This window comes from Acomys russatus, chromosome 17 (genome assembly GCF_903995435.1).
Source record: "Acomys russatus chromosome 17, mAcoRus1.1, whole genome shotgun sequence".
Classification (NCBI taxonomy): Eukaryota; Metazoa; Chordata; class Mammalia; order Rodentia; family Muridae; genus Acomys; species Acomys russatus.
The window spans coordinates 25,430,553-25,439,008 of record NC_067153.1 but is presented as its reverse complement, the minus strand read 5'-3'; the positions used below and the strand labels follow the sequence as shown (position 1 = coordinate 25,439,008).

At 45.5% G+C, this 8,456-nt stretch overlaps 1 pseudogene; it reads right to left on the bottom strand.

The window, feature by feature from the left end:
- Positions 1 to 7,377: 7,377 nt before the first annotated feature.
- Positions 7,378 to 7,797, bottom strand: LOC127201849 (40S ribosomal protein S15-like; annotated as a pseudogene).
- Between the last annotated feature and the right edge of the window lie 659 nt (positions 7,798 to 8,456).

Sequence of the window (8,456 nt, the reverse complement as noted above, 5' to 3'; positions counted from 1 at the left end):
CATTGGATGTGAATTTGCGATCTTCTCTGTACAACTCGTTGTCCACCATGCCCAGGATAGGTGTTGTTTTTTTTTCACTATGGTAGCATCAGCACCAGCCAAATCCCTACTTCCTACCTTAGGCCAATAGCATTGTCACATACAAGGATCAGGAACTAACCCAACAGACCACGGGCAACCGGGTGGTGGAGTGCCAAGCTGTCTTCCGAACGTTTTATTTTGGATTTCCTCTTGGCCGTCTTCGTGCTGGTTTATCTCTCTTCATACCCCACAGTACTTGGTGTACCAGCTCAGGAACTACTGGTATTTATTGCTGGGATGGGGAGGCTTATTGCCAAGTCCTCCTGAAAGAGGACATTGTCCTGATTTCTCTAACATCTCTGCCTGGGGGATCCGTAAGACTATGAGCTAGGTTTCACCTTCCCTTCTCTATAACACACACACACACACACACCACACACACACACACACACAGAGGAGAGAGAGGAGATGCGAGAGTGAGAGAGAGAGAGAGAGAGAGAAGAGGGAGAAATAAATTGGCCCATGTCCTTGTGTGCTTAAAGTGTCTAACATCTGGGATAGCAGGTTAGAGGCTTGGGGAAAAGATGAAGCTTAAGTCAACCCAAGGGCCAGTGGCTAAAGAATTCCTTCCTCCCTTAGAGGCGTCATCCTTTGCTCTATTAAGACCTTAAACTGAGGGCCAGTGAGATGGCTCAGGGATAGTGGTACTTCTACTGCGCAAGACTGATGACCCGAGTTTGATCTCTGGATTCACATTAGAGGTAGGAGAAAAGCAACTCGGCCGAGTTTTCCTCTGGCCTCCACGTGTGTGTTGTGGCATATGTGCCCTTACAACACATAGCATACATATTCCCACCATTGTGTACATGTGTTGTACACAGCAAAGTCAAGCTCCTCTGTTATTTCCTGATAAGTTGCTTTGTGCAAAGGACCTGAGCGGAACCAGCAAATGATTCACACATGAGCACATCTGGAGATCAGAGGGTAGCTTTGTGGTATAAAATGATCATGGTTGTTGTCAGACTGTCTTCTGCTGAGAAGCTTATAGGCTGAAAACCACTGTGCATGGTGTTTCTAAGCATTTGCTCAGGAATTCAAATCCTTCCTCCTCTGTCCTCAAGGGCAAGAATGAGACCGGTTTATTAGAAGAAGTTTTGCCCATCAAGCAGAGCTCAATGCTCAGGTCTTACTCAGAATGCTGTTCATGTGATATTTGAGATGTGTAAGGTATGAAGTTGCTCAAGAAAGCCACAAGTGTGGCGATCTTTCTGGAAGGCTCTTTGTGAAGCATTTTTGTGAACAGTTTGGTGATTCTACTGGGATCCAAAATAACTTATAGAAAATAACAGAGGGCCTTAATTTTACTGTGGTATAAATGAGATCACAGTAATGTCTCTTGGAATCTCTCTTGGTACCTAGGTGAGAACTTGGAGTGAAGAATAGCAACTAGATGATACCTTTGAGCCGGTGAGCCAGCAACATGACCAACAGGGACTTAAATGTCCAACCATCTATTATTTTTCTTAGGGGCTTGAAGCAGGCATTCGGAGGGCGGTCTGTGAGCACTGTCTTATTAAGCACCCAGAATCATTCTTCATTTCTGTGTTTCTCCTCTCAGCATCTTATTATCTTTGTTCGTGGCGATTTATGGTCACAAGATGAGTAACATCTCCAGCACTGTATCTGAATTCAGTGAAGAGAAAAGCATTTGTGTGTAAGGTGGGGTGGGAGACAAGGTGGGAGCATCTCGTGTGTCTCACATCACACCTGTCCCCCTTTAATAAGGAAGCCTTATCAGGGTTGTGTTTACTTTATGTTTCATTGACCAGAACAGGTCGATGAACACTCCTGAGCACAGGGTGTCTGGGGAAATGGGCCTGCCATCCCAAATTGGGTCAGTTTTGACTCAGGTTTCCCTATCAAGGGGGGCAGGTGTGTTATAACACACATAAAATACTCCCACCTCATCTTCCACACCACCCTTACACACAAATGTGTTTTTCTTCCTTGAATTCAGATACAGTGCCTGCAGATATGTTACCCATCTTGTGACCATAAATTGCCAAGAACAAAGAAGCAGGCCAACACAATGCTTTCTTGAAGGAGATTTGGGTTCTAATAACAAGGATGAATGTTTGGCTCTGGGTAGGTGTCTTCCATAGCAATCACTGGCACTGTCTTTCCCAACCCTCACGGCAGTCCTCACATGGACAGTGTGCATCATTATGATTTCCATTTTAATCCAGGAAGCCAGGGGTGAGGATAGAAATGTGCTTTTGCCTGAGATCACACTGCTGTTGAGATGCTCTCACGGATTGTCCTGTATCCTTAAGAGCCATTCCATGTGCTTCCTTTGCAATCCCCTAGTGCCCATGCACCCTGGAAATTTATCACAAACTTGCTGGCTGATGGAATGCTGGCATAGCTACTGGTGGTCGAGGTCAGGTGTCAGGGTTGCATGGTGGGGCTACAGAATCAGTGGGTGCTTTGTTTTTATGGATAGATAGAAGGGCTGTTCTTTGGATACAGCTGGGATAAGGGATCTGCCTATTTGTGTGTTTTACTTATTAAAACTTTTTTTTTTGAGACAGGGTCTCACAATGTAGTTCAGCCGGCCCTCAAATTCACAATTTTCCTGCCTCTGCCTCCAAAATGCTGGGATTATAGGTGCGTGCCACCAGACTAGCAAATGTCTGATAACCCTGAGAAGTCTGCTGCTGAAGAGTCTGGAGCTGAAATCTTCAAAGCTTTCCAAGACCAGGACAAAAAAGCTCTATCAGGAAGAAGAGAGTGTTCACTGGATAAAGAGTAAAGATTTTTCTGTCTGCAGGAGAGCACTCGCAGTTGCTTATTTTCAGCACTTTGATCAGTAATTAGTTTCTGTATTGACCACTTCCCCCTGCTATAAGAAGTTTTGACTATGTTTACCCTGCCAGGCATGAATTCCTCCTATGGAGCAGGTCTCACATCCATCAGGTGAACAGTTAGTTATCCTCATAGACAGTGGGTGCCACTATTGCACAGCAGGCACCACTTCCTAAGGCTCATGGAGCATTATGGGATGGGACAAGTCTAAGAGCTAGAGGATGGGAAGAGAACTATGAAATGCTGTTCTCTGTATAGGCCATGGCTGCTGTACACATGAACTCACACAAGATCATCACAAGGTCAGGCTAGTTAAAGATTCCAGAATGCACTGGGGAAGGTCCTCTGAGATCCCACCTGTAACTGAGAAGCCATTGGCAATTGATAGCTGCTGGGGGAGAGAATAATTTTTTTCAGAAGTATGTGCACTAGTAGGTTCCCCATACCCCAGTGAGAATGCCACAATTAGGAGCATATGGATAGCAACAAATGGACTCAAAAGTCAAACAAAACTAAGCAAAAGGACATTAATTTGGGCAGGGAGATGTGATGGGGTGTCCATAGAGTTGGAGGGAGAATAAAGGGTGAATAGGATTAATATATTCTATATGACTTTAAAAAATTTTAAAGAATAAATAAAAGTTTCATAACAAAGATGTGGCCTTGAATTCTCTTGTGAAGATCAAGGGCATTTTAAGATACAAAAAAAAAAAAAAAAAAAAAAAAAAAAGTAGAAGGAGTATGGAGGGTGGGGATCAGATGTGGGGATAGTGGTAGGTGGAAGGCCAGAGGGCTTGGAGAGAGTAAAGAAACCCAGGATGGGGGCATCACTGAGACAAGCTGGAGACCTCTGACAGGGTAGGTTCTGGGAGGATATGGGGTGACTCGAAGACTCCTAGTAGCAGGGCCATAAACTCCAAGAGATCACCATCTAGCCAGTCAGGACTTCTAGTGGAGGGAGGGGAACATCACCCACCCATAAAAACTTCAACCCCCAAAATTACCCTACTTACAAGATTTGCAGGGATAAAGATAGAGTGGAGATTGAGGGAATGTTCAACCAGTGGGAGAGAGCCAACCACTGACACGGTTAATGATACTCTGCTCTGTTTGCAATGGAGCCTAGCATAGCTGTCCTTTGAGAGGCTCTACCCAGCAGTGGATCAAAACAGATGGTGAGACTCACAGACAAACATTAGGCAGAGAGTCAGTAGCCTTGTGGAAAAGTGGGGGGAAGGAAAAGAAGGGCTCAGATGGGACAAGAACTCCGCAAGAAAACCAACAGCAAACTAACCTGGATCCAGGGGGTCATATGGAGACTGAAGCATCAACCAAGGCCCGTGCATGGACTGGCCCCAAGCCACCTACACATATGTAGCCAATGGGCAGCTTGGTCTTCATGTGGGTACCCTAGTAAGGGGAGCAGGGGCTGCCTCTGACATGGACTCTGTTGCCTGCTTTTCCATCACTTCTCTCTGGCAGGGTTGCCTTGCCTGGCCTCAGGGGAAGAGGATGTGTTCAGTCCTGGTGTGACTTGATGTACCAGGGTGGGCTGTTGCTGATGTGGCTCCCCTTTTCTGAGAGTAGGAGAGAGGGAGGGTAGGACTGGGAGGAGAGGAGGGAGGGACTATGATTGGGATATAAAGTGAATAAATAAAAGAAAAAACAAGAAAAGATAGTAAAACAACAAGGTGCCTCCTGTCTTGAGTGAAGTGAACACTGCACACCTACAGAAAAGACTACAAACAAGGTTGAACTCCATCATCACCAAGATCTTCAACCATTCATCGCCTAAATAGAGTTCAGTGCCAACATAGCAACACCACAGCCACCAACAGCCAGAGCCAGCCCACATTTGTGGCTTACCTAAAGTTATTTTTTATTTTATTTTGTAAAAGCAGATCAAATACTTAAAATTCTTGCGAACTTCTCTATTGCTCTTTTAAAGCTTTGTTTTCACTTAATGCAGGGATATATTTTATTTTGATAAAATCCACTTCTTGCTTCCATGCTCCAATTCTTGTCCCTCTCTTTGCCTCTTACCCAATGTCATGTTCTTTCATCTGTCTGTCTGTCTGTCCGTCTATCTGTCTTTTATCTATCTATCTGTCTGTCTGTCTGTCTGTGCCAAATTAGTGTTGCTTACATGCATGTGATGTACGACTGGCCTGGCTACTATATAAGATGGGCATCAATGGCCCACTCCTGAAAAAAAAAACTTCCTCTCCCTTAGTAGCCATCAACAACCTATACCTTATCAACTAGGAGTGGGAGCCCATGAGCCCCCCAAATTCATGCTGGACTACTGACTGCGATGATCTTGTATAGGCCTTGTGGAGGCAACTACAGTTGCTCTGAGTTCACTAGAGTAACCACCTGTCAGAAGTTTCACAAAAATTCTTTCTAACCTCTGCCTCTTAAAATCTCTCTGTCTCGTCTTCTGAGATATTCTTTGAACTTTGGGGGTGAGTATGATACAGATGTTCTATTTTAGGACGAATACCCCAATCTCTTATTCTCTGACTCATTTGTGGTTCTTTGTGTTAGCCTGCATCTACTACAAAAAAGAAGCTTCTTTGGTGAAAGATGAGAGCTGGACTAATACATATGTAGAAGAGAGTATCTAAGCTGGACGCAATGGCACACACCTGTAATCCCAGCATTTGGGGAGGCAGAGCAGGCAGATCTCTGTGAGTTCAAGGCCAGCCTGGTCTACAAAGTGAGTCCAGGACAGCCAAGACCACACTGAGAAACCCTGTTCTTGAAAACAAAATAAAACAAGAATAAGTATCTAGAAGGAAGCTGTACTCGATATCAGTTTAGTAAAGTTACAGTAGCAGGTTTCCCTCTGGGTTCTCTGACTTGAACTTAGTGGCCAGATTTCAGCACCATGCGTGAGTTACCCTGATTTGTTGGCCTTAGTCCAGTGAGACAGCTTCTTGTTACTCACGCAAGACCTGGGACCCACGAATGACTAGGTGATATGCTGTTATAGAGTTTACTGGTTTCATATCCTGGGTAAGACAGCTGGTACTTTTCTCCTCTTTGCTGCCTCTAGCACTTTTTGCCACTATGAGATCTGGCCATTTGGGAGGAGGCTTCCAGTTCGAAACCACCTAGATTTCTCCAGGTCCTATGATGAAAGTATGTGGTGTCAGCAATAGGAATTTCTCCAAGGCCTAGTGGGAAATGCTCCTCCCAGAAACTACAGACTAGGAAGAAAAGTAGTCCCGGTTCCAGGAATAAGATGCTTTCCTTCAAGATATTGGGTAGGGGGGCAGGGACATAATTTTGTTTTAATTGACAGTTATGCACCTTGAGCTTGTTAATCATTTTAGTATTTAATTCTTACAGCACTGACGAGGTAGACACCACTTTTATTCCTACCGTATGTATGGCTGAGAAGATAGAGGTTAGCAGAACTGGGAGTACAGGCTGAAGTCTGTTGTGATAGACTGAGGTTGGTAGCTAGAGCTGTCTGCTGTCGGTCTGTGGTGGGAAGTGGCAGAGTCTATGGCTTCTGCAATGTCCCCTTCTTTGGCGAAGACTGCACAAGAATGCAGTTCCCAGGATTTTTTTTTGCATCTTTATCAGTGGTCTTGTCATAAAACAGGGTTACTTAGAACATATTCGAACATCCCAGTATCCCAAGGGCTTTCGTATCTTTATGGACATTTAAAAAAATGAATTTTAAAAGTGCAAAAAATCCTAAGTCTTGGGATAAAGTCTATAGTATAGTTCTAAAGCTCAAGCTAGATAAATAATTATATTTGAGTTGAAATACGATGTTCAAAGTATTGAATATGACATTTACTACTTCAGATTTTGCTTGGGACCCAGGTTTGCTACCCCCCCCCATATTTAATGGACAAAATTCAACTTTTCTACTTATTCATTTTTTTTGTAGTATACGTATGTGAATGTGTGTGTCTCTATATGTGAGTGTGTTTGTGTTGTGTGGTGTGTGTGTGTGTGTGTGTGTGAGAGAGAGAGAGAGAGAGAGAGAGAGAGGAGAGAGAGAGAGAGAGAGAGTGTGTGTGTGTGTGTAGGCCAGAGGTAGTGACTGCCTTCCTCTATTTTCACCTTACTCTTTGAGACACCAAACCTGGAGCTCGCCATTTTGGTTAGGCCACTGGGCTGGCAATCCCCAATTATCTTCCGGTGTCTGCCTTCCCCAGTCCAGGGCTGGGACTATTGGCAGGTGCTGCCATGGCTGTCTTTTATGTGGGTGCTGGATAGCTGGGCAGATCCTCACTTTATTCACAACTTTTGAGGATCACAACTTTTGTTTTTGTTTTTGTTTTGAGACAGTGTTCTCTGTGAGGCCTTGGCAGTCCTAGACTTACTTTGTAGACCAGGCTGGCCTCAAACTCATAGCGATCCACCTGCCTCTGCCTCCCTGGGTGCTAGGATTACAGGGGAGCACCGGCTGCACCCAGCTGAGGATCACAATTTTTTTTTGACTGAACACGAGTTCTTTATTAGCCATGGCTATTTGAGGGGGATGAAGCGGGAGGGGTGGGTGGCCCCAATACCAGGCCGGCCGTGCTTCACCGGCTTGTAGAGGTGATGGAGAACTCGCCCAGGTAGTGGCCGATCGGCTCTGGTTTGATCTCCACCTGGTTGAAGGTCTTGCCGTTGTTTCACGGCCCACCATGCTGCCCACCACCTCGGGCAGGATGATTATGTCCCTCAGGTGGGTCTTCACCACCTCCGGCTTCTCCACGGGTGGAGCCTCCTTCTTGGCCTTCCTCAGGCGCTTAAGAAGCGAGTGTTGCTTGCGCCGTAGGCCTCGGTTCAGGCGCCGCCTCTGTGGGCGCTGTACAGCTGCATCACTGCTTTTGATATGTCCAGCAGTTTGGTACCAGTCCACGCCGCGGTAGGCTGCTTCTTCTGCTCCACTTCAGCCATCTCGGCAGCTGCTTGGAAAAAAAAGATTACAACGTTAAGAAGAATGTGGTGGGTAACTTTAAGCGTCAACCTGGGACAGAGCTAAAGGGTTCCAGATAATGGTAAAAACACTGAGTGTGCCTGTGATCACATTGCTGGAAGACTATGTTCTCGTTCCTCCATCTACCCGTTCTTCTTCTCACTTATCTTCTGTAAAGCCACCTGTCAATCTCCTGCTGGTTCTGTGTGACAAGGAGCATGGAGGAGCCAGGTATAGATAGGGTTTGTGAATCCACAGTGCAGCATGGCTTCTTATCCTCCCGTCCGGGCTGGGAGAGGCAGCTCTGAGTGTGGGATCTAGCCGCTTAAAGTGAGCAGTGTCTTGAAGGGGCAGGCCCATGGTCTGGCACGTTCTCATCAGCTTAGGACTCTGGTGAACAATGCTGCCAGGAACATTTTGGTATACTTCAGGGCGCATGTGTGCTACAATCCCTCTGTGATAGATCTTACATAAAGAATTGCTGGGTTGTGACTATAAATCCACAACTTTGCCTGTAATGATGTAAATTGTTTTCCACTTTTTATGTTTTGGCAATGTCCCAGCAGTTGAACACTTTTTATGATCTCTCTTCAAGGTCACCAGCTGCCTGCACGTTGCCAAAACTGGGGTCCCCTCTGTT